Source organism: Haemaphysalis longicornis, unplaced genomic scaffold (genome assembly GCF_048455015.1).
Source record: "Haemaphysalis longicornis isolate Haplotype H1 unplaced genomic scaffold, Haemaphysalis longicornis Haplotype H1 scaffold_1, whole genome shotgun sequence".
NCBI lineage: Eukaryota > Metazoa > Arthropoda > Arachnida > Ixodida > Ixodidae > Haemaphysalis > Haemaphysalis longicornis.
The window spans coordinates 470841089-470868061 of NW_027526203.1; the positions used below are offsets into that span (position 1 = coordinate 470841089).

The window sequence follows — 26973 nt, forward strand, 5'->3', positions numbered from 1 at the left end:
GGGCGTAAGGTCAACTTACCGACGAATACCGCGGTACCCAAGCTAAAAATGCCGAAGAAAACTTCCTAGGCATAAACTAACCAATGTATTAAACGCGAAAAATAGATTTCCACCCGGTTTTAAAAGCCCTTCAGTAGCCCTTTAAAGCAAATGGAAGGCCGCAGATTAGTTTAGACCCCCTATAGGGGTTCTTCGATTTGCGCCGAAATCACGTACTGTTGGCACTTCATTGCGGAAACACTAGCGGCCTACCTCATCCGATTTCGGACGAACGGGTTCATTGAGCCTCATTCTTCAATCCTCCCGTATTCTCCAACGTATAACTCCCTGGCACAAGGGTTAATGTGCAGCAGGTGCAGGCAGCAACGCTGGGATGAGACGGACCCACGTTAGGCTAATTGTCGCGCTTTGAGGCCTAACATCGTCAACCGGTAACGCGCAGCAGCTCGACGTACAACGAGTGTGGTGTTGCTGGCACACCGTAAGGCCTAACTTGAAGGTCACCTAGCCTTAAGTCTACACATAGGATGTCATGCCTAATGTCAGGATTTGAGGTCCAACGTCGCCAACCAGCACCCGTTGGGGAAATCACTCCATCGTAGTCAGTGTTCGCCAAGCTGTGTTCTGGTTGTGCGTAAGCCTACCTGAAAGCTAAACGTGACATCTAGCTACGGCACATTCCCGACAGTTGCAGCTGTTATATCGATGTGATACGTGCCTACATATACACCCGCGGTAGTGTGTTGGAAAACGGTTTATAAGCAACAAATATTGCTAATTTTGCACGATATTTTTGGTCGCCAAAGCGTGTTTTACTGTTTATTGCCTGCATGAATAAAAAAAACACCGTGGCCATAAATCGAACCCGCTACCACAGGTTCATCAGCGGGACGAAAGCAAGGCAGTTTTAAAACGAATTCCCAGAAGCCTCTGTTTCGACAGCTGTTCCTGCGGACGTACAGTGTTGAAGAAACGGCTGCCAAAGCGCACTCGTGCAGAATTTGTACTGCACTTATTTTTTTTTTTTAGTTTACGTTCTTTTTTATTACTATTCGAGCTAAACGCCGTCTGCTGTAGTTGGCCCGGCGCACCTTCGAAGAATTATCGAATTCTTCCAAGGTTCTTCCCTAGAAACCGTGTTCTGGCTCCACATGTGAATAATAAAAATAATAAAAAGGGCGCAGTGGTTGCACGCTTTCCACAGTGCTCTTCAGCCCGTTCTTCTCCGCCTGCTTTCTTTCTCGTACCTTCCGTTTTTCTCCGCAAAGTTACCATGCGAGGTGAATTTACCTACCCCTGCCACCCGCATGTCATTGACTGTACTCAAACAGCTGCTAAACAGCTGCTTTAAAAGCTTTTAAGCAGCTAAACTCACGGAAGCGCAAAATGTCGAGGCGGGGCTTTGAAAGGACTTGAAAGTGGATCCGTCTTACATTAGTTTATCCGTGATGAGGACGCGTCTAACCCGAATGGGCAACCGCGAGTAATTAGGAACAGCCGAACGCTAAAAGTAAACACAAACTGAGCCTCGTTCGGGAGAAAGAGCGGAGAAAGCTGTCCTGGGACTGGTTAATTGAACTCGGTTATTAGCGGTAGTCGCTGCGCTCGGATGCTACCAAAGGAGCTTGTTAGGGAGCTTCGGAAACTTGGGTTCTGCACACAAGGGCGCATACGATGCTAGGTACAGCGGGGTAACGTACGCATGAACACCCGTGTTGCGTCTGAAGTCCTCGCAAAAGCCGTACAAGAACAGGAAGGGTAAACATTCGTTAAAAGACAAACTCTGCCAACATAGAATTCCGGTTAACGCGCAGCTGTTTAAATCCAAAACAGCTCATTTTCGCTTCATGCGTCTTTTCCCGCTCATCGCGAACATATTTCGGAGCGGTCTCGGGTAACCTGGAAATATCGCCAGTGATATTTCAGGAAGGCATCTTTACTGGCAGGTTCATTGAAATCTGCGTGTGAAACTGCGAGCTTCTGTAAATTGCGAATCCGTCACATTAGCAAAGCCGATCAATTATGAAACAATAAAGACCTTGCACTCACAGACCCAAGTTCATACGAAGAAACGTGCAGCCAAAGTTTAAGGTGGAGGTTTAACTATCCCCATTATCTCACTCGTTTCCCCTTAGCTTCCCTCCCGTGCTGCATACCCAGGTTTCTCGCTGCTTCCGGCTCTGGCTGTCCTTAATTATTCTACAATAGGCAGTGCTTGGTTTTTAGATACATCCAGCGCTATTAAAGTTCTTTCCTTAAACCAAATGCCCAAGAAACCAGCTTTCATTGAATTTTTAGAGTGAGACAGAAAGAAGGCCGTAATTAATACTGAAGAGGTTCGTCTCTGGTGCATTAAAGGATAATAAAAAGTAATGTGCCTGTTACAAGAAAAAAAATTCTAGTACACCTAAGCGCTCCTTATTAATGCAGTGAGCGCAAAAACATCAGCGTTTAATTGTGGAACGGATGTGCCGGCATTGAGTGCAGCACAACGCAGTGTCCATCACCGCAACGGCGCAACAATGAAATTCGTAGAGCAAGTCCCGCGCGGGAAGCAGCGCGCTCGTTCTGTATGCGTGGCAATGACGTGGTGGCTACAGTGGCCCGCGTCCAGGGGTGCGCATGCGCTACATGTCCTCTCATCATGCTCCCCATCATTGTCACCCTTTTTCCCTTTGCGGCTCTTTCTTCCCTTTCGGCTACCATGACTGAGAGGCTTGGCCTATCGCCCTGGTCAGCACTATGCGTAAACGCTATTAGCAGGAACGTGCTTTGCTAGCCACGTAATTGGTACTTGTGCAATCACCGTACTCAAATATCTCCTGCATTACTGAGCACATGTCTGTAACACGCATTTCTACGCCGAGGGCCACAGCCCTTTTGCTAGGTTCGCCTTTGGTCGGCTGGAATCATCGAACTGGGGTGGTACACCGTACGGGGGCTTCGAGGTCTTTACGCCTTCTGGAGGACCCTGAGTCGAATCAAAACGCTACCCAATTTTTCTTTTCACCTGATTAGCTCCTCCGTTTATAATGCATTCCCTTAGGAATGTGCATTATCACCATTCGCGAATTCGTTTTTTACCCTTCGAGTTTTTGGCCATTTGTCTGCCGTGGATGGCGGGTGTTCGACAATCATAGGTCAATAATGTTTTCGAGTTTAAAAACCAGAAAATAATGAATAGCACAGGTATATAGTGCAAAGGGTTATGCGAGTATGCAAAAAGAAATTTAAATTCTTCTTTGTTTAAAAATGCGATGCTTTTCAATCGTGTGGACACACAAAAAACCATAAGGAAACACTGTCACCAGGTAAGGGGTGATTGACCAGAGATGCTATTAACTTGATCCTACGAAACAGCATTTATGAGCTTTCTCTCTTCATTGAGGGGTCTGAGTACAGAGCGGGATAGTTTTTGGACCTTGTACGTTTCTATCGACGATGGCCACGAAAGGTTTTTACCGAGGTAACACAGAGTTTCGGCTCAAAATGTCGCGTCTTTACAATTTTCTTTTTGAGGCAGATGAGCATGTGCAATTGCGCGTTGGTAAAAAAACAAGCTCGTTGCTATCTTGGTTAAAGCCAGGCTGCACTTCTGAAATCTGCAACTTGCGGAAGACAAATTTTTCTAGCGAAACCGGCGGTGCGCCGCCGGCGGTGGTGTACGCCAAAACGCCTTGCGGCATAGCACACTTTATCTACGTGCTCTAATGACGACGACGACGACCACGATGACGACGATTATGATAATGATTATGATGATGATGCCCTTATAAAGTGTTTGGTGTACGTGCCCACTCGGGGGGATTGACAATGAAATAAATGTTTATCACTTACTAGTCCTTACTTAGTTAGTTCCTAACTTACTTAATTATCACTTATTTATTCTTCACTTTACAATTAATATTTTACTATTGATATATGTGTCCGTTCTCAACGTGCCCGGTTTGCAAAGCATATCCAGGTTTGTGGGCCAGCTCCCGAAAATTCGGCAACGTAACCATGTGCTCGGCTCTGTGAAATTTAGTACAGGATGGCCATGAAGAGTTTTGCGATGTACACCTCGTTATGCTGTTGGGAACATGGAAGCTTGTCAATGAGGAATGTCATATTATTGCGAAAGCATTAGTAAACTTGGTTAGTTAAAAAATCTGACATGGTTCCGGCCAAGAGATGGTACACAAAATGGCTGACAACACATAGGAAAAAAAAAACACCAAGAACTGCTGGGATGGACGTCAACTTTCTCGGAGAACTTTTTTCCACCACAGAACGTAATCGTACTAAATAGCGCTGTGCAGCGAACGCATACAGCTCTCGAGAGCCGTACTGAGCGGAGGCTAAACTGAACAACGGGCATGTATTCTCTTTATGGTCTTTCCTTTGATCGATAGAGCTACAGAGAGACCTACTCCTGCTGCTCACGTCACGCACATTCGTCCGCGACGCCTACGCTGCGGCGTTCTTTCCGACGCGAGTGCATGGGCTCTGTGGCAGCACTGGAACAACGTGGACTGTTTGCTCTTGCGCAGCCCCTCATCAGCTCGAGAGCTGCGGCCGTCGAGCGAACAGAATTCCCCGGCTGCGCGTTGCAAAGAAACACAGCTGCCTGGCACCGTTGGTGAAGGTGAGCAGTGTTCTGCGCCGAGCGGCACAAATGCGTTCAGCGTTTCGCTTTTGCTGCGCTCATTAGCACTGTGCTGTGTTTCACCTGTCGGCACTTTGAGTGAAGCCACATTCAGCTCCCAGTGCTTCCAGCCTACGATAAGGCATGCCTGAGTGACAATGATAAAGAGTTAGGTATGACTCTATTCTATGACGCCTTTGAGCAGTGTGTTGACGAAACTTCCAATGTAGCATCACAGCTAAAGGCACAAGGCCACAGCCAGGCCTGGTAGGCTGAATGGCCCCATTTGATGAAAGACGGGCACCCCTTGTCCCTTTTCTACTCTCAAAGCAGTGTCTTCATGTCAGAGTATGGCTGCATTCCTAAATGACCCAAGAGTCGTTTACTGAACGCTAAGAGGCATCAAAATCCAAGCGAAAGAAGCGGAAACCTAGGACTAACGCAAAATCCACGATGATTTCCTGAATGTCACGCTTGCCTATTAGTGGTCGCTTAATTATCACTGGCCTCTTTTCGGCCTCAAAACTCTGGTGCCGTAATTATCACTGTCAAAGTAAAAAATCGCGAATACATAGCAACACGTTTCCGAACCTCTAGCACTCGTGGAATTGTTCATTCATGTCAACATTCTTTAACGCAAAGGGAAATTTGAACGTTTTTCACGCGAAACACCAGCACATAACCGATGCCAATACTGTTCTTTTGAATAAAATAGACATTGGGTTGGTCGTCAGGAAACCAATTGAAAACTGCGTCGAAAAGAAGCGAGATAATAGCTCAAAACAAAGCGAGTGCTAAGACAAGCCGTAGTAACAGCGGCATTACATGGATCAAACTATTTCAACGAAAAAAAAAAAAGGATGCTCTGCCGCACCACCGCGGATCGCCACGCTGCTGGCGTTCCGGTGAAATCTCCCGCGGCACTATTCTGACTAGCTGCACCACGCAGCGTAGTAACACTAACCGCAGTTGTAATACTCGGGCACAAGTTAAGAACGGCAAAGCTCATGTAGGGTATCACTCCACCAAAGAGACGTACCCGTGCGTCAAAGCGCATGCGCGCTTTGGAAGGAGATTGCGCTGAATGCGCGACATTCGTCTGGTTTTTTCTCAATACTTTTTTGTCGTCACTGCAGTAATTTATAAGTAGATCAAGCCTCAAAAATCACAGCATCGACTCAAGCCACGTTGAAAATACTCGTGGCAACGCACTCTTTTCACCGAGCGGAGGAACATCCCGCTGCGGTAATGAGGCGCACGGGGAACTTACGTTAACGTCAGTACGTCAGTGGTGTATAGATTCGTAATGCAGGCGATAAAATCAGAAATTCAAGCATGGATGGAAGAAAATGAAATACTTGGGGTGCCTTGTCACAAGTGCTGACATCGATGTTGTTCCCGGCGTGCCGGCTAAGGGAGGGAAAAATATAATTGCTCGGTTATGTTCTCGTGCTAAGAAGGCAGACTTCGTGGCCAAAGCTCGAAAAGCCCGTTTGACGACAACTGCACTCGGCTTTCCTCAGACAGACGAAAATAACGTTTTTGCCAACGAGCACCTCACGCCCGAAAATAAGCGTTTATTCGCTCAGACACTCGCTCGGAAAAAGGAACATGAATGGAAATTCCTCTGGACCTCAAACTGCTGTATCAAGGCAAGAAAGGACGAGGACAGCCGAGTGCATGTCATCGCCAGCGTCCACGACCTGAGCGTCATTCACTAAACCGCGTGCGCTTGCAGCTCTGTGACCGGGATGATAAAATGGCCTGTTACTGCCCCGGTGAGCTTATATCCCTGCTTAACGAAACCCGAGCTACTCATAAGTCGTTCATTCACTTTAATGCCCGCAGTCTTTCAAAACATTTTGACGACATCATCGACTTCTTTACAACTGTAGACCATTGTTTCTCTGTCGTGCGTTTTTTTTAGAAACATGGCTAATTCCCACCGATGAACATTGATATGGTATCCCCCGTTACAATTCTGAATTTAGCTTCCGCTAAAACAGTCGCTATGGCGGCTCTGCAATATTCATCCTTGATAAATACTCATACATTTGTCGCAAAGGCATTTCATTCTATTGCGCTAACGTCGAATCTGTGTGGTTAGAATTCAATCAATCCTTTCTGGAAACAAATAACCAAAGTACAATAGTCGGCACAATATATAGATCACCATCGTCCAACTACAGCGATTTCTGCTGACAACTTCAAGAGATTTTGGATAAGCTAACCAGTGAAAACAAAAACATTTTGCTATTTGGTGATTTCAATATTGATACCACCGATCCAACTAGTTCTGGTTGTTCTAGCTATACTGCTACACAGGTTATGGTCTTGAGTCACTTATAACGGCACCCACAAGATGTTCGCTAACCGGCTCACAAACTATAACAAACCACGTACTGTATAATTTAACAACCGAATATTCTGCAGGTGTTGTTAGTGTTTCAATAATTGATCATTATCCTACGTTTCTACTTTCGAAGTCTATCAGATCAGAGCAGTCGCACAAGCAGGTTAAGCATTCTTTCGAAAACGGGAAGTTTATAGAGGCTATTGCGAACACTAAATTGCATCCCGTTCTTTCCGAGTTCAACCCAATCATTGCCTTCGAAAAGTTCACTTCTATAATACAAAGTTCGTACAAAGTTGCAACTTCTACCACTCATACCACGCGCTGGTACTCTGCACCAAGAAATCTGTGGATAACCCGGGCCCTTTTGCGTAGTATCAATAAAAGACACAACATGCATAAGAAATTAAAGCGTCAATTCTTCAACCCAACCCTAAGGGCACGTTTCACAAATTATTCTAGCATGCTTAACAAGCTCTTAAAAGAGGCGAAGAAGGCTTATTTCGAAAAGGAAATCCTAAAATGTCAAGGTGATACTAGGAAAACATGGGAACTAATCAAAACTTTTCTTAATCAGCCTACATCACAGCGCTCTGTATCATAAATTACTACACAGGCCGGTACGCTGACTGAGTTAACTGAGATCGCCAATGTATTTAATCGATCTTTTATTGGTACTGACGTGGGGTCCTCATCAACTTCCGGTGCAGCATATACTGGCCCTTCTTCACTCGTACACTCGTTTTACGCTCTTCCGACTGACGCGCAGGAAGTTATCACTACTATTTTAAGCCAAAAAACGACGGGGCTGGACTTGATGGAATACACCCCGTAAAAATGAAGCTTGTAGCCCATTATATTGCACCCGCTTTATCTCACGTCATAAACGGTTTATTTAAATTTGGCACATTTCCAGAGGCCCTGAAGCTCGGTAGGGTAACTCCAGTCTTCAAAAAAGGAAATCCTGAAACAATCTCGAACTATCATCCAATTTGTGCACTGCCGTTTTTTAGCAAGATAATCGAAAAATTATTTGTAACTCGGTTGTTAAGGTATCTCAGAAAATTTAACATTCTAACACCACATCAGTATGGCTTCCGCCCAGGATATTCTACTGAGCTTGCTTTAATATCTCGTACCGACAATATAAAACGCCCAATTGATGCAGGTGGCAATATTGGAGCAGTGTTCATTGATTTCACAAAAGCGTTCAATACATTGGTCATAATAAACCTTGCCAAAAACTTGAAAATTTTGGAAACCGTGGTCCCGCCTTATCATTACTGCGCAGCTACTTAACTAACCGATCTCAAGTCGTCAAAATTAATGATTCCCTTTCACAACCACTCAGTATTAGTAAAGGTGTCCCTCAGGGTTCTATTCTGGGCCCAATATTATTTTAATATATATAAACGACCTGCCAGAATGTGTACGTTGTAGTATCTGCTTGCTGTATGCTGATGATACAACCATCCATGCTTACAATAAATCGGCAAACGTAATGGTTGATCAATTAAATCATGATCTAAGCAACCTATCCCACTTGTGCGTAGAAAACAAACTTTTCATAAACCCTACAAAGACCCATTTTGTAATCTTTCACTCGCAGCTGCGCGCAATTGAACTAACATCACCGTTACTGTTACAAAACTATGTCATTCATCCCTCACGAGATGTGATGTTCCTAGGCTTGCTGCTGGACCAACACCTAAAATTCAATCTGCACACTAAACTGCTACCTAAAAAAATCGGATTTGGGCTAAGGGTACTTATGAAATCACGTCACTATTTTCCGCGTTACATCATGATCTCTCTTTATCCCGCTTTCATTCATAGCCATTTGCAATACTGCGTGTCTGCATACGCCACTCATCTTGCACATGTGCAACATTTACAAACCCGAGCGTTGCGGCTCATTACGTTTAGTCCTTTCATATGGCTCACGCTAAACCGATTTTTCATGGCTTAAATATTTTGCCTCTGATAAATATTTTTCAGGAAAAAGCAACCACACTGATTTACGGTGCTCGTGCCCAGGAAATATTTATTGACAGCCTAACAGCCACTTCCATGCTTAATTACAATAACACGTGGTTTTCCGACAATAACAATGTTTTACTACCCAAAGTCAAAACAAACTATGGTCAATTTACGGCTTGCTTCATGGGCATTTCAATATGGTACCGCCTCCCTAACCATATCAAATCATCTCAGACGTCAACACAGTTCAGTAGAAGGGTGAAGCAATATTTCATTACACTCTTATTACAGACGGGTGGATAACTTCACAGGATTCCTCAAATATTATATGTTTTCTAAGTTTCTGAGTGATTCGTCATTGCTACATTATGCTTGTTTGTACGCAGTTTTTTTGCCTCAGCTTTCAGTTGACAGTTAACTTTAGAATTATGCTCTGGGTATGCCGATGACTGTATTGTTCAAAATTTCATGAAATATATTATTCTTGTACAATGTCCAACCTAATTTGTCTATGAAGTGTTTTTGCGTACTAATCAGGTTGCTTTATTCAGTAATGTATAATTGTCGCTGCTTTCAAATGTAACAGTTTTTGATATCTTTTCATGGGAGGTCTCCCGGATAGTTCTCTGGAACTTCGGGACCTCCTCCTGTATTGCGTTTGAACAATAAACAAACAAACTGCAGAATGGATTTAGACAGGACAGGCGATTGGATGATAATTTGTTCGTGATAACGCAATGCATTGAAATTGCGAAAGCGCAGACTAGACCATCATGGAATACATACTAGGACAATAAAGGGGAATATGACAACGTAAACAGAGAACTGCTGTAGAGAATGCTGAAACTCCAAGGAATAGATGACCAGTTAATACAGTTCCTTATAGCAATCTATAAAGACAATAGAGTTCACCTTACATGGGAAGGACAGAAATGCCCCCAGCAGGTCAACACCCATCGGGGACTTAAACAGGGATTCCCATTGAGCCCAATACGGTTTATGCTTTACATGGCAGGGTCAGAAAAGAAACTGGAAGAAAGTCAAGTAGAGTTCAGCCTAACCCATATGCTGCAAGGCGAAGTGGTACAACAGCGTATTCCGGGAATGTTATACGCAGACAACATTGTTCTTTTAGCTGATAACCAGACCGATATGCAACGGCTAATAAATATTAGCGGCCAGGAAGCCACCGACCTCGGGTTAAATTTTAGAGCAGAAAAAGCGGGAATAATTGTTTTCAATGAGGCTACCACTGACGCAGTGTCTATCCAGCAAGGCGAATTACCCAGAGTAAAGGAATATAAATATTTGTGAGTTTGGATAAACGAAGGGGATAACTACTTCAGAACTCACGAGGAGCAACTTAAGGGTAAGGGAAAGCGAAACGCAGCTATAATGACGCATAGAGCTCTGTAGGGGTATACCAAATGTGAAGTAGTGAGAGTAATGTGGAAAGCAGTAATGGTTCCGGGTCTCACATTTGCGAATGCTGTACCCTGCTTAAAATCAGACGTTCTATCAGGCCTTGAAGTGAGCCACAGAACGGTAGGCCTTCTGGCCTTAGGCGCACAGGGAAAAACAACTAACGAAGCAGTGCAGGCAGATATGGGCTGGGCGTCGTTTGAAGTTCGAGAAGCACAGAGTAAAATATGTCTTGAGATGAGGTTGAGAGCAATTGATCAACGAAGGTGGGCAGCTAAGGTTTTTAGGTACCTATACTTGAAAAGCGTGAACACGCAGTGGTTAAGAAAGACTAGAAGGCTAGCGATGAAATACGAAAAGAACAGTGGAGAATCCAAAACAGCCAAGGTAACCAAAAAAGAGGCAAGGCAGATTGAAACGAATAAATGGAGGGAAAAAATGGAAGCTAAAACGTCGTTAGAGATGTACAGGGATGAGAAATTGAACATCAGAAAGGAAAATTTCTGCGATAATTCCCAGGGCAGTGCTTTGCTTTTTGAGGCTAGAGCAGGTTGCTTGCGAACTAAGAGCTTCGTGGGGAAGTATTCACAAAATGATGGAGTACGCGTGGTCTGCGGGAAAGAAACAGAAGCTATGCGGCACATAGTATTAAAATGGGAGGGTATCTATCCAAATCTACATGAGGCAAATATTCGGCTTCCAGAGGCCCTAGGATTTAAGGGTAGCACAGAAGAAGTTAACTTCAAGGCTGTCGAGGCGACGAAAAGAAGATTAGAATGCTGGTGGACGAAAAGCAGAGAGGGGAATATTGCCTAGGATAGTTACCACCTGTAACAGGAAAAAAAGTATTTTTCCTAATAAGCTTTTTTGTGTCTGCCCTAAGCAGCGCTAGCATTAAACCAAGAGTATAAAACATAGGTATATTAGTCCTTTTTTGGTAAGACGACATTGGCATCACACCGCTACAAAGGGGAAGCCAATAGTATAGAATTCAACACCTTCCGTGCTTCCCGGTCTTTGACAGAATGGTCAAGTTGGCGTAATTTTAATCAATGCATTCCTTAGCTACTAATATCGTTTCAAAGAGCTGCCTATCTGACTACCTGGCCTCCTGTTACAAGTGCGTTTGAATACGTCCGAACAGTTGTGGTTTCTCTATAAGTAGCGCCCGCCCCCTCCCTCCACGAACGCTCGCACGCGTGCACACACACTAATTCTCCAAATGCGAAGTCAAAGAATGCTTCGCTTTAAAAGGCAATCATCGAACATGGATTATTCCTGCAGGATTTTATATCAGTGCTCCAAGGCGTTGCCTAAGCAACGGATGAGTGGCTTTTCTTTGTGATTTATTAATGCGAAACAAGCGCTATTGGATGCGTCGTAGCCAATAGGAGCCAATTTGTTTTGTCAATAAACCGTAAAATGTCTCGGTTTACTATTCTCCATGATATTTTACCTACGGTCTCATTTAACCTTAAGCACGGTCGATCTATTTCATTCTGCGAGCGACTCTAGTATGCCAAGCACTGCATCGGAACGTTGGCGCCGATGGCGTCAACGTACCAATTGGCGCCTCTGTTTATACTACGCTGATTATGTATTTCCGTATCGCTGGATTTAAGCGTGTACTTCTCCCGGGAGTATATGCCTGAACCATAGGTCGGCAAAACAGAAGGAACTCACTCAAACTCAATCACAATTTTTTTCATTCACGCTGTACTCAATCAAACTCACACTCAAAAAGCTCGTCTGTTCACAAAATCACTCGTACTCACTCATCAAATACTCATTTGTAATCATACTCACTTGTACTCAAACTCATTTGCCCTCACGAGTATTCGTACTCAATCTGTACTCATGAGTACTGAATCTATACTCATGAGTACTCACTCTGTACTCATGAGTACTCAATCTTCTGTACTCATGAGTACTACTCATTCGGCAATCATGAGTACTACTCATTCTGCAATCATGAGTACTACTCATTCTGCACTCATGAGTACTCAATCTGCACTCATGAGTACTCAATTTGTATTACTCACGAATAATCAACTTATCTGCACTGTTAGCTAGGTCGTATCTCGAATGATAGACTAAATAGAAAAAAAATTAAATGTTTAATTGATTAGAAAAACACAGGGTCGGGCTCAGGGGAGCTCGGGGCTCGTCGGTGCGGCCGTGGCCGTAAACTGCGGTTTTCTGCGTGTCTTCGGGTGGTTTTGTCGTCTGTTTTCGTTTCCGGGCGCGCTGATACTCTCCTAATCGTGCTCCAAATCTGAATTGTGCCTGCCCCCAGGCACAATAAAGCGTTTCCGTAGATTGACGTCCGTTCGTATCCAGATCACTGTCCGCTTATTCACAGATGCTCGATGCTGGCGTTTGTTTTTTGTTGTTCCGGATACTAGAAACTTTGTTAAGAGGGTGTTCCTCTCGTTGAGGTTCGGTGAATTTCAAATCTGCTTTATTTTATTGTGTGTGTGCCGTGGGATTGACTTCGTCAGACCTGAACTTGACAGTGTGTGGGGTTCTACATTTCACACACTAGTGATTTCCCACCCCGCAGCCATCCGCGCTCAGCAAACATGCCTTGCGAGCGCCGGCTGCGGACGGGTCCGTTGTTTGCGGAGACAGACAAAGGCAGGAGGCGGCGAGGGCAAAACATCAATGGCAGCATTTATTGCAAAGTGCAAATCAAATACACTGCATACAGACTGATCGTAGGCCATAACGGTAACACTGGGAGCGAGGCAGTAAACAACGCTAGAGATCGAGATGGTTCGACTCACCCATGGCATACCGGAGTAGCGGAGCGCTGCGCAGTGCGAGCGCGGTTGCAGTCTCTCAGCTCGCCCGGACGCGTCCTTTGTGGCGCGTTCCCCCAGGTCAGGACCAGCGCGCCGAAACGTCCGCGCGCTACCGGATCCGCAAGACAAGAGCGCGTCCCCTCGTCATGCTACGTCCCACCAGACTTCGCCTTACGGTGGCGCTAGTATCGAGGAAGAACTGGTTCTCGGGTAAGGCAGAGGGGAAAAGGGTCAACGCTTCCACCAGGGCGAAAACAAACCGTCCGGTCACTGGCGCCCTCCCGTATGGTTCCCGTCGCGTAAGCGAGGCGCGTTGTGCGCCGGCCGCGATGGGAATCTAGCCAGAAAGGGGTTCGCGTGAAAGTCGCGATCCCCACATCCCTCCCTCCTAAATTCCTTGCGTACGCCGGTGAGAGCTGACTACAGGACTAGAGGCGACGAAAAGTTCGTTCGTCGATTAAATCGTTAGCCACTGCATCGTGTTGCCTACGCCGGCTTCCACTCGTCCAATGCCACCGCTGGTAGTGTACCAGCAGGCCCGGTCGTCGCCCGCTGATGTCTGCAGGCGGGTAGCTCCGGGAAGAATCGCACCAGCCAACCCAAGCAAGCGTTGCTCAAGTGGCGGCACATCCGTGATGGCCCGTCGCCGCCGAGCGACCAGACTGCCGACTCTCTCAGCCAGGCTGGTGACGGCATGCCGCACCGCACCCCTTCAGCAGGCTCGGCAGCTCGCCCGGAACAGTAGACAGCAGCATAAACACGCTCCGTCATGTGGTCCAAGCCGGGGTGGCTTAGCTGCACAAAGAAACTCCCCGCACCTTCAGTGTACGGCAGAAAAATAGCTCTCCGATCGCGCCGCCTTTGTGGCGCGATCCTAACGACAACTGACGAGTTGTCAGCATTGCCATCGCTCTGTTAATGTCAACAAAGCCCAATAAATAGTCCAAACCCTACAATGTATAGGGCAGGACAAACAGGCTGCAGTAGCCCTTTAATCCCCTTCATCACGTGGTTCGATGTCGAATATCACAATTGCCATGGCATCGGCATAACAACCTGCTTGTTAACGTCAACAAAGCACGCCAAAGTGTCCTAACGCTGCAGCGTGCAGGGTAGGGAGAATATCAACTCGATTGCATCAACAACGTGACACAATCTGACGGTTCAACTGCTAAGTTTGTCAGCAATGCAACCGCTCTGGAAATGTCAACAGAGCTAGAGCCTGTTCTAACCCTATACGGTACAGGGCACAAAGAACACACACGGTCGCATCGACCGCCCGGCGCGATGCTTAACCACACAAATGCGAAAGCAGGATTTGCTCGCATCAGTAACACTTCGTTCATACACATGAACGCGGAAACAGTACTTGCTCCCAACGACAGCCCTATGTTCACACACATGAACGCCGCTTGCGTAAAAATGCTGAAATACGTTTCAACACAGTGGCGCTTAGTTTACGTGAATAGAGCTTGGTCTCTCGAGCCGAACAACAGGGCTCCTGCGACGTTACAATCAGCGGGCGCAAAGTTTGCCTCGCGTAATTCTCCCCGTCAGTGGACGAGGGATGAAGCCCCCCTTCAGTCCCGTCGCCCGCGTGGCGCGACAACAAAAACAACTACGCTGCGGAAAGCAGTTTTTCGAGCAGCGAGGGGTCAAATCAAGTCTTTCCTGAGGCGGGAGAGATTCCTTTCTCTCGCGCGAGGCGATCAACAAAAGAGGGGGAACGCTCCATGCGCCCTCGCATTGTTCCCAAGGTCGTGCCTTCGTCTGGGAGGACCGGCTGCGAAAGCCTTCGGGTCACTCACTTCGGCAAACGACCCGCATCCAACAACACACCAAAATAAAACAGACCAAACGAAAGAAACCCTGAACGTGCCCGTACGTGCAGCCGTGAGGAGACATCTGCTTTGTTAGGGTCCTACTCGCTCGCTGCAACACAAGCAGCTTATGAGCGAACGGCGCCTACCGCAGTCAGCGGTATCGGAGCGCCCGTGCCAGGCTGCAATACCAGCTAGCCTTTTGCGGCACACGTGGCCCGGCCACACGGCTCCCAGAGCCTCGACTCCCGGAGTCGACAAAACGAAAGAAAACTCGGACCCAAATTGCAGCTTCCGTACACACTCACTTCGGGCTGACACAACGGCACGGGCTCCCGGTCTCGCATGGATGCAAACTCGGAAACCCTCGTTTCCATAACCAACAACGACCCGACAAAAATTCGGAGACCACGTGTTAACTGGCAGCGATCTCCTGCCATATACACGATTGCTGCAAACTCGGCGCTTAACAAATTAAAAACGCAGCAGCAATAAATAATTCGCCTCACTCTCAGGAAAGTTCGCCTCTGCTAATAACTCGCTCCAGCCAGTTAGGCCTGAAGTCTGTTGTCTGTGCTCGGATCGTCCGACGCCAGAACAAAGGATGCTGCCGTGCCTCCTGCTCGTCTCCGCAAACAAGGCCTCACGTTGGGGCGCCAGATGTGGGATTCTACATTTCACACACTAGTGATTTCCCACCCCGCAGCCATCCGCGCTCAGCAAACATGCCTTGCGAGCGCCGGCTGCGGACGGGTCCGTTGTTTGCGGAGACAGACAAAGGCAGGAGGCGGCGAGGGCAAAACATCAATGGCAGCATTTATTGCAAAGTGCAAATCAAATACACTGCATACAGACTGATCGTAGGCCATAACGGTAACACTGGGAGCGAGGCAGTAAACAACGCTAGAGATCGAGATGGTTCGACTCACCCATGGCATACCGGAGTAGCGGAGCGCTGCGCAGTGCGAGCGCGGTTGCAGTCTCTCAGCTCGCCCGGACGCGTCCTTTGTGGCGCGTTCCCCCAGGTCAGGACCAGCGCGCCGAAACGTCCGCGCGCTACCGGATCCGCAAGACAAGAGCGCGTCCCCTCGTCATGCTACGTCCCACCAGACTTCGCCTTACGGTGGCGCTAGTATCGAGGAAGAACTGGTTCTCGGGTAAGGCAGAGGGGAAAAGGGTCAACGCTTCCACCAGGGCGAAAACAAACCGTCCGGTCACTGGCGCCCTCCCGTATGGTTCCCGTCGCGTAAGCGAGGCGCGTTGTGCGCCGGCCGCGATGGGAATCTAGCCAGAAAGGGGTTCGCGTGAAAGTCGCGATCCCCACAAGTGTTTACGGCGTTGCGTTAGTCGCGCCGCTTCCGTCGGCGATTGTGTTCGTGTAGCTCGTCGCGTGCTTGATGCATGTGGGGGCGTAGACGTCCGGTTTGTCCGGTGGCGAGCTGCGCTGTGTAGGGAAGGCATAGTTCGGCGCGTTGAGGACGTTGCTTGAATTGACGTCTGCGTTGCGTATGGTGCGGGAGCCGATTGGCCTTTCGTTTAGTGTGCGGTAGCGTGGCGCTTTCGTAGGGTGGCGTGGCTGATCGGTCAAAGTCGTTGCGGCTCCGTGCTCGCAGTCGCCGTGTTGTTTCGGAAGTGAAACCGTTGTGGTGGGGAAGCGGGCGTAGTTCGTGCCGTCCGTTCGGTCCCACATTCCTTGGCGTCGCAAGCGTGACTTCATCGTTAAGGCATTCAATGCCTTCGTCTGGATAGGGTTCATTTTTTGCCGTTCTTGCTGTGTCCGTGTCGTCGCTCAAGCCGTCGCCTTTTGCCCGTTGTTTTGAGAATGCTATAATCGCTATCTCTCCCATACAAGCAGGCTCCGTTCGTCCCGAGTCCGCTTGCTCGCGGTTGCGTCCTCTTGTACGAAATGGTGTTTATCGTGTGAGTCTCGGTCGGAGCCCGGGTGCCGGGGATCTTGTTCGTTCTGGCTCGGACATGCCGCATGCGCTGGCCGTGTCGTTGCTCGTTGACGGACCTACCTGCACGAGTGTTATGTCGTTCGTCCGCTGGACTCGGGCTGGAGCAGCGGGTGTCGGAGAGCTCGTACGTTCCGGTAGGGTTGAACCGCGTCCGCTGGGTCTTTTGTTGCTTGTGGCCAGGTGATTTCTGCGGTTGTAACATTCGCTGGCCAAGTCCAGATAGCAGCAGCGCGGATGATGTCGCGATTAGCAGTTTCCTCCGTGTGTGCTGGCTTGGCGGCGTTCCGTGCGCTGTGCACTGCGTTCGCCGTGGTCAGCTCCACTGGTTCAAGTTGGATGTCGTTCGTCACCTCCGGTGCGTTACGTGCGCTGTGCGTCTCGTTTTATTTAGGAAACTCCCCTCTAATTGGTGTGTGGTCGTTCGCCATGTATGGTGCATTTCGGGCGCCGTGCGTCTTGCTCGCTTGTCGGGGCCATATCCACCGATCCGGATGCGATGTCATTGGTTGCGTGGACCGGCGCCGGGACAGCACGAAAGAGGAACGGGCGAAAGAGGAACGGGCGACACTGCTACGCAGCGCGAAGTTGCAAGTTTCACGACGCAACCGCCACAAGTACTCCCTCCCTGATGTGTTTACCTCTTGGCTAAGGCTTGCGTGTTCGCCGATCCACACGGCGGACCAAAACGATTATTTGGACCGCGGTCCGCGCATCACGTGATAGGACGTCACCAGTTCGCGCGGACCGCCGTTGGGCCGCGCAGGACCACGGCCTTCGCGGTTCAAATATTCGCTGAGGCTTTTCGGTCCGCTTTCTCGACGGCGGACCGCGACATAAACCAGCGTGGTCTGAGAGCGGCCACGTCGCGTGGGCGGAGCCGCGTCCAGTTGCGCCAATAGAGAACAGCGCGGGCAGCGCGGCTGTTTCGAAGCGCTCGAAGGAGCCTGTAAATCACCCGCGGTTGGATAAGCAACGGGCTAGGCTCACAATCGCGACGCATACTTCATTCGCGCTTTTTCTTGCGAGTCCTATGACTCTTACTAGTGCGATGGTAGCTATGATTATCACTTTGTTTCACGCATGTCGACCTCAATTTAGGGAAGAGTTCGGTTCCAGCGAGCGGTGACGAGCCGTATGCAGCCCGGATCGCCCCGTCGCCGCTCGTCGTGTCGCCTTCGTGCGAACGACGGCGGCGGCTGAGTGAGCACGCCCGCCCGGCTTGCATGCGGGTGGCCGTTATTGTGGGGATGAAACGTTTCGTGCAGGCTTGTGCGTTACAACATGTTGTCGCGGCCAAACGGCGTCTGTGTTCAACCTTCTATCTTGTGAGTTAAGACGGTTGGCCATTCGCGGTCCGCTCAGCCGGCCCGCCGTGTGGATGCGCTCTGCTTTGGATCGGACCGCGGCGGACCGTGACGTTTCTCACGTGACCGATTGGACCGCGGACTCGGTCCGTCGTGTGTATCGGGACGCAGGGAAAGGCGTCAGGGTGGCGCGCCGCTCCTTTCTTTCTCTCCAGGGATGCTATCACGGTGCCAGGAAAAGAGCTGAGGGCAACAGGCAATGGGATGCCTCTCATTGGTCGATGGCGTGGGTTAACCGAGGTCAGCAAAACAAACAAACAAAAACGCGGATTTTTGGCCGCCTTGTGCCGCCGGTTGCACACCCTTTCTTTTTACTTTCACGCTCGCGCTCCCGGTGCCGGCGCGCCAGCGAGGCGGCTCAGCGAAGAGGGAAAAAAATCGGCCTTCTGATGCATTTCTGACGCCGCGCTCTGCTGTTTTTTTTTTCTTACTTTAATGACGTACAGTTCCCGTAATAGCTCGAAAGGGCGGCAACGTTTTAATCGTGTGCTCCACTGCACATATAAAGAATGCACTGTCGACGCCGGTGGCGCCAGAAAGCGCACGGCTGTTTGCCAAGCTTGTATGGCTACGGTTCCGTGTATAATTCATGTCTGTAAATAAGAACTCCCGAGACTCCATGTGTCTTCGAAGCGCGCGGGGTTGTAGCCTGAGACTTTCACTTTCACATCACTTTCGTATTTATGTCTGGGTTCAAATATCCCTGTTTTATTTTTGTTGCACAAAGCTCATAAATAGGAAGCATGGTACCAGCTTTAGTAGCAAGGGAATATTTTGCCATTGTGAAGCCCTCGATTAAGGATTTCTTTACCTTTTTGCCGAGCGGCTGAATCGCGGGGCAGTTGGCCAGTTGTAGAGAGGGCACATTATGTACATAAAGCTACTTAACGGTGACCCCAGTAGCTCCCATGTATACAGAGGGGCGTGATATTAAGTTGCAATAATCAATTATCTTTATGACAGACACAAACAGAGAGACTGACAGGCCAACATTGTCGCGCTCAAAAAGCCAAAGAAAGGCTATCGTCTTTAAAACCAGCTGGAAAGAGACGCTGCCGCCACTGTTCCGCATTCTGCGAACATTGCGCAACCGTACCCCTCGCAACAGCCGCCAGCCCGCAAAGTAACAGATAAACAGAAAGACGAAAACCGGCTACCGCGCGAAAAGACAAAGAGGGAGGTCCCGCAGCGAGAAAGGGACAGGACAGGGGCGCTTCGCATCGTTGTGTGTATTTCCGTTAACCGCACGGTTGAAACCCCCACGGGTCTGTCCTTAATCACTAATTTTTTGTGTGCGTGTGTGTGCGGTTAACCAGAGCGCCCGACGCAAATTTGCTGCACCTGGCGACGCGCCTATGGTGGGCCCGATTCACGCCTCGGTCAAACAGCCCGCGGCAGACGTACCGCGACTTGGCGGCACACAGCGCCTCCGAGTCTACTCTCGTTTTCCCATCGAGATGGCCGCACCAAATCATGCCTGCGACGACCGGCCCGAAAAAGACACGCAGCGAGTAGACCCTGGAGACGGCGCCGCTGAGTCGCCTCCCCTTTCCTGTTGTGGCTCGGCTGACGCAGTCACTTCGCCTTCAAACTGCTGCCAGTGATAGTCCTAATTGCAAAGATTCGAACTGCACGCGGCTGCGGCAAAACCCCGGGGGTATAAAACCAGCCCTGAAGGAGTGGCTGTGCGGCGGCATTTCATTGGAGGCACTGAGTTGAGAAGTGCTATCGCCTTTGTGCGAGCCATGTAACGCTCTTGCTACCTTTGTATATATTGTATATAAATGCAGTTTAAAATCACCGTCGGCTCGACAACTTCATCGCTCTGCTCTGCGCCACGTCGATGGCGGACTGAGCAGGGCAGCGTCGCAACAGTGGTGACTGAGCAGGAATGGCCCAGTCGCAACAGTGTGTGTGTGTGTGTTCGGGGGGGGGGAGGAGGGCGGGGGGGGGGGGGGGGGCGTGGACAGGGTATCGCTCGCAGTCGAGGGCCGCAGGGCAACCAGTTGCTGCCGGTGCTTGGCATCCGTTACAGCAGTGTCGAACTGCGCTGCCGTGCTTCGTGTACTCGAGAACAAAGTTTGCAGACGCGTTTTTCGTAGGCGTGATAGCTTGCACTGACGTCACGGTATTGCCGTGTTGGTGGGTTGGTTGCACAGTGGAAATCTGCAGCTCTTATCTGGAGCAGTGCGGATGAAGCTGACAGCGATCGATCAAAAAGTGAGGTGGCGTCGTTATGCGCAATCCACATGTTTTACGAGACGTTCCAAGACGCGAGCTTAAGCGACAATCCCGGCGTCTGGCGTTGGCGTTCATCATTTCAAAACGATTCCTTCACGAGGCCTCCCACAGTGCGAGCTTAAACTCGGCAGTAGCTGCTAGCGAGGGGTGGTCGCCCGCCTGTAAACAGTAGTGAAGGTAGGGGAATAACAACCACCGAAATTCACCGTCATCGTCAGCGCCGTCATTACACGCTGGCGTAAACGAGAAGCGGCGAATGGGGTTGCCACTCGAAAGCAAAACGCTCCTCCAGCAGCAAGATGCCAGAGCTCTTCGACAAAATATGCGAGGCTAAACACGGCGTCGCACGTGTTCAACTGGATATTATGATGTACAATTCACAACTCACAAACGTGCTTAGGTGTACTCGGATATTTTATTTCCATTGGTGGGGAAAATACCACCGCCGCGCCTGTACGGTGGTGCTATATGCTCACTTGTAAATGGCACTACACGAGACCATATTACTAGCGAACCTGAGCAAAATGTTTCAAAACGGGAGCCTAATAAAACCATATTGGCGCACGTACATCAGCCAAACTTTCGCTTGAATACTCACAGCGGAATGGTGCGGACAATTTCGGTGAGACAAATGTTACAAACCACGCAGGCGGTTTGACGCGAGTTACATAAATTAACGCGACTGTTGAAATGAGCGGTTCGGCTCACGAAACGACTACACAGCGTGACATGCGTCTACGGAAACTTCTGAAGACCGAAAAAGAGGGACTTCAGTACGCCTAGTGCGTGCATTGTTAGCAGCCTCCACCGCCTCTCCCCTAAAACAACTGGAAGGGAGCAAGCGCAATGAAGCCGCCGCACGTTCACAGGCCGCGTCAACATAAATAAGTGCAGCAGTCAACAAGTGCCATAGGAGAAGAGCAACAGCGGCCGCGTTTCCCACCGGGCACTCACCCCCTCGTTTTTCCCTCTTCACCGTGACCTCTTTGCAAGCGACCGCCGAGAAACGCTTACAGCGCCAAACAGGGACGGGAAAAGGGCGAGGTGCAGTTTTCGTTGTCTAATTTTGCCATCCTTGACAGTTAAGCTGCACAGCGGCACCGCTAATTGTTTGCGACTCGTACACGCGCGTCCAAACTCGAGCTCGTTATAAAACTTGTTTGCACTACTGTACTCACGAGTGCACATACTCAAGATTGCAAGCACTCGCAAAACCAGTATTCGTGAGTATTGTACTCACGAGTACTGTGTACTCATGAGTACTCATGCTCATTTGTACTCAAACTCATGAGTACTCATACTCATGAATGCTGTACTCATGAGTACTCATACTCATGAGTAGTGTACTCATGAGTACTGTACTCACGAGTAGTGGACTTACCCCTGTACTCACTCATCATCGTACTCACTATTTTTTTTCTGGGTGTGTACTCACTCATCATCGTACTCACTCGTGAGTTTGAGTACAAATGAGTACAAATGAGTGTACTCACGAGTGAGTTCGCCGACCTATGGCCTGAACACACTTTATGCTGCTCGGGGGGCCTGTCTGTCCTACGAAGTGGTTTCTGAGAACATTTACCCAATCGCCCAAAGATCGGGCTTTATAGCTAGGAAGGAGTAGACTTCTGCTGGTTTGTTCATGAGGAAAGCAATGTTAGGACCAGCATTGTCCCTGTCAGTTGTCGTTAACATTTAGTCCTTTGTTTCCATGTTCAGCTGGTTTCTTCTAAACCCAAAGTTAAGGACTCCTTTCGTTACACACAATAGCAAAGTGCAACTCATGATATTTCCATTACTCATGTACTGCGTCCTGATGCCGCTTTTACCCCGTTTGGTTTTTTAATTAGTTTCGGCGTTTTTCCAAAACCCAACCTGGGAGCAACCTTCCGAACTGGTTATCAACGCCTCAGATTTCGATTTTCCTTGACATTATTATCCTCTCACCTTTTCTTTTTCCCAGGGGCCGAATTCTCTAAAACGACGGGGCATCGCTTTGAAGCGACGGGGTAGCGCCATGCAAATGCATGTGTTCTGGGGTTGGGGCCGTTGCTTTGGGCTGTTCCGGGAGGGCACTCAGCCGCAGAAAGGCAGCGTGGCAAGGCGCGAAGCTACATGCAAAACGACGGGGGGCAGTGAGCGTCACTTCGCGCCCAATGCCACACTGCCTTTCTGCGGCTGAGTGCCCTCCCGGAACAGCCCAAAACGACGGCCCCAACCCCAGAACACATGCATTTGCATGACGCGACCCCGTCGCTTCAAAGCGACGCCCATTTTTTAGAGAATTCGGCCCCAGCTCAAATTTTCATCGAAATTATTCCAGGTCTATCGGCACTTCCATCACACAGTCTCCGCAATCTCAACAATCTCACACACATAAAAACACAGCCAAAAAAAAAAAACCGCCCGCATCTTCCCACGGGGGGAAACTCGAGTAAATGCGTCGCAGAGTGGTGGGGGTATCGCGTGAATGTTGCGTAATTGGGTATGGTTTGGGAATGCTTAATTGTTATTTCGTCTTTATTATTCTTATTTATTGAATGAAGGAGAAGCGAAGGCAAGGAGTGTAAAGTTAAAGTCTGTCTCTATTACTTGGTGCCGTCAAGCAAAGCGTCAAGTCAAGCGAAAGCCAAGCAAAGACGCCCTTGACTGAATTCCGAACGCGCGCTCCGCCGCTTATATACACACCGCCCGCGTTCGAGGGAGAGGAGTACGGGGGAGAGACGCGCATGCGCACACTTCCGTACACAAGCGCGCGAACTTTCCACGCACCCACCACGCCGTTATCACGTGTACACGCCCTGCCGCCGTTACTGTTGACCGCGACGCAGCGCACGGGTAGCTACGACGCATGCGCGCACAGACGCGCTCCCCCTGCACCGCCGCAGCTGTTGTTGAGAGCGACGGAGCGCACGGCGTACACGCGCTCCTCCCGCACCGCCGCACCTGTTGTTGAGAGCGAGGAGGGTACGGGGGAGAGACGCGCACCTGCGCCTCGACGCGACGCGCATGCGCAGTGAGCGTGTGGACGGCGCCGACAACATCGACGAGTGACATCGCGAGCCTAAGAAATGCTCCGCATTCAAAAAGACGCCATTACCATCGAGGCACATACTTAATGGTGAAAACTTCATAAACGAAGGCATTTTATGCAAGTTTTCTCAGTGCGAATTACTACAAAGCAATTTCTATTTTTTTTTCTCTTGAGGATTTCAACGCTGCAGCCACGAGGCGCGTCTTATTTGCAGGCATTGTACTAGTTTAAATGAAGTGCAAGTTTGTTCATTGCTGCTGCACTTCCGGTTCCGAGACACTCGTTGCATTGGCTCAGTGGCTGAAGAGCTCTTCTGCTGGGCACAAGGACGCGGTTTCCGTCCCGGCCGCGGTGGCCGCCTTCCACGGTGAGGCGGAAAGCGAAAACGCCGCCCGTGTGCCGAGATTCCGGCTCATGCTAAAGATTTCCCTCAGAAGGTCAAACTTGATCGGGAGGCCTGCCATGTGGCGCGCCGCGTAGCTCAGACGCAGCTCCGGCGCGTAGCACCCCCTCCCCCTGGAGAAAAATACATGACCAGTTCGCAAAGCGCTTGGCATTACATCTCGACGAATGAGAAGCCGTCTATACAAAATGTTTGGGCATGCCAAAACGCTTTGGGAAAGACAATTATATATGCCTCTAGGTACCCAAAAATCCTTAAGAACGCTATAAATTCGTTTCCATTACCTCGCTGTCAAAATATCCCAGGTACGCAATGCTATGGAATGCTGTGCACGAGGACGTGGGTTCGATTCACGGCCGCGGCTGCCGCTTAAAGCAAAAACGCCCGTGTGTACGAAATTTCGGCGCACGTTAAAGATCCCCAGGTGATCAAAATTAATCCGGAGCCCTTTACTATGGCGCGCCTCATCGCCTGTGAAGCGTCGGTTCGTTACACTCTACAATCAAATCAAATCAAACTCAGTCAATGTCCAAAGACAACGCCCGCGTTACGAACCAGAAGGAGATACTGTGCGCCCCGAACGCGATAATAGCGCAATAAAATTGACGCCGGTTTCACAACGCATGGGACCCAGGTTGGATTCCAACCTCGGAAAAGTTCTTTTTTGTTGTTGTAGTTGTTGTTGAGGCGCGCACTGCTAACACCTGCTCGTGGGCTCCTTGCTTCCCCGCCACTTTCCCTCACACTTCTTGGCCTAGCGTTTTCACCCTCTCCACTTCGCCGATGACGGCAGTTTTCGGTTCAAGGGGCCCTGCAACACTTGTTCCAAGTTTTTGCAAATGTTAAATGCTTGCACGATGCAGTCAACCAACACATCCAGTACTTAAACGAGCCATGAAGAGAAAACAAAAGTTTGTTTTATTCGAAAGATTAGGTGTTTCATAGTACCCCAAGCGCTTTCCCGGAAGCAAATGATGCTTCATTCACTGAGAAATAAGGCAATTTAAGCCAAAATTTTAAATCTCCCGCTAAAATTGCAGATTTCGTCACGTGAACAATGGCGTCATACAAGCCGGTCCATGAAACAGATACTTAGTATGTCGACTCCATATAGCACCCACACGCGGGAGTCGACCGAGACGGCGGCCATTTTAAAAATACTAGTAAAACCTAGTGCACCCGCAGCCCTAGTCATGGAATCGCCTGATCCGGAGAACAAAACTCTCGCCGAGGAGCTCGGGCTTGCATTTAACAACCTCACACCACTTGAACGCTCAATGCTTCTAAGTGCACGAGCGGCAAGAGTTGTGGGATACACGGTGGACGGGAAAGCGACCATTCCGCGATAGCCACAACAGACGAACGCCCTGCCGTCGGCACCGCTGCCTCGTCAGCCCCGTCGCGACGGACGAATACAGACTGGTACGTATGTGCCGTATTTTTATTACGGTTAATAATAGTTCAATTTCAGTAGCAGTATCGCTTATGCCAGTAGGCCGGTGTCGTGTATGGAAAGCCGTTCGCGCGAGCTCTCTGCTTCGACCAGAAAGATACGAACGTCAATGCGCGGTGTTTACGGCATTTTTTCCCCCAAGGTCAGAGCGCCTCGAACCCGAAAATTCGTCTGCGCGGCGGCGAGATGTCGAGCTCGGCCACGCGGTAGTTTCGTACGCATTGGCGCACACGGTTGCGTGTTCGTTCGGAACTTCAACCGTTTACTCCACCGTTCTTTGTCATAAAAAGAATGTGCAGTATGTTTCACGGGCATTTAGCTCGCTATGCAAACTGTATGACCTGCCTAACATGCGTTTGTTTTTGCCGGCCTCCGCCAATCGCAGAGCATTGCCAAGTGACATCATAGGTTCTGTTGCGGAAAATGAGCTGGTGGGTCGCATGGTCATTTCCTTTTTTCCTAATTATGTAGCTTATTTGAGCGAAGTTTGCGTTATAAGTGGTGTCGTTATGGTTCTATCGAGGCAATCTTTCGAATGAACCAAACTTGTGTTTTCTCTTCATGGCTCCTTTAAGTTACGGGGTACTGGCGGCCGCAAAATAAAACAGACCAAGCGAGCGGCGCGCAAGGAGTATTGGCGCGATACCTTGCTGCCCAGCGCTTGCTGTCGAGGCAGCTGAGTGTGCATGCGGGTCTTTCGCCAATCAACGCAAATAAATTTCTTAGATTTGGGCCGCAGCGCTTCGTTTCTCTCGGAAGTAGCATCCGGGGGCCGTCAGTGCGTTACGTGGGAGAAGGAGCGAGCGGCGCGATTCCTGGTAGTGTCCGCCTTGCGCTGGGGCCGTGGTCCCATGCAGCTTCGAAACGCGTTTGTCAGGCGCTCTCTTAAAGGTGTAGTGACACCAAATTTGTGTATTACACCAAATGTATTTACACGGAATTTGTTGCACTACCCCATAAAACATAAAACACGAGTGAAGAGTGGCCAAAGTGCTGCCGATTATTAATTACAGTGTCATTCATGGTATCAGTTTCGGAAGCATTCTTTGCCGAGTACCCCACAGCCCCAACCATGTCACGCTTTGCACCGCACAAGATTTCCTGATTGTTGAAAGCGCTTTTAATCTTTATATTCGTGTAAATGGAAATAACGGGCTGATGTAAAAACTGTGGTAGGTTCCTCTGTCATAGCAATCAGTAAAACACGAAAGTGAAATGTGCAGCGGAATCTGCAGCTGAGCATGATTTGCGGCTCGGCGGCTGTCTTGTGGGTGTGCTTGGCGAGCGAAGTCCTGCTGGCGGGTCGCTTTGGCAAAGGTGTACTGGCGTCATTTCCGTGCCGGATATGACGTCAGTGAAATCTCAGTGTGTCCCGGCATAAAAAAGTTTATTGTTAAAAATATAAAATACGAAAACGAACAACCCCAAGTATAACGTAGTCTGTAGTACTAAAGGTTCCTTCCCCGCAAGAAGACCCAGTGTTCAGGGGAGCACCATTTACAGGCCACTTGCTT

The 26973-nt window shown here is 49.2% G+C and overlaps 1 protein-coding gene across 1 annotated transcript in view; it reads left to right on the plus strand.

Annotated features, from left to right (window-relative positions):
- LOC144173652 (neuropeptide F receptor-like) overlaps positions 1-26973 on the plus strand; it is a 590379-nt gene that overhangs the window by 146712 nt on the left and 416694 nt on the right. The window contains exon 2 of the mRNA XM_077701988.1: positions 4533-4627. The gene's annotated coding sequence lies outside the window, so the exon portion shown is untranslated. The remainder of the gene's footprint in view (positions 1-4532; positions 4628-26973) is intronic.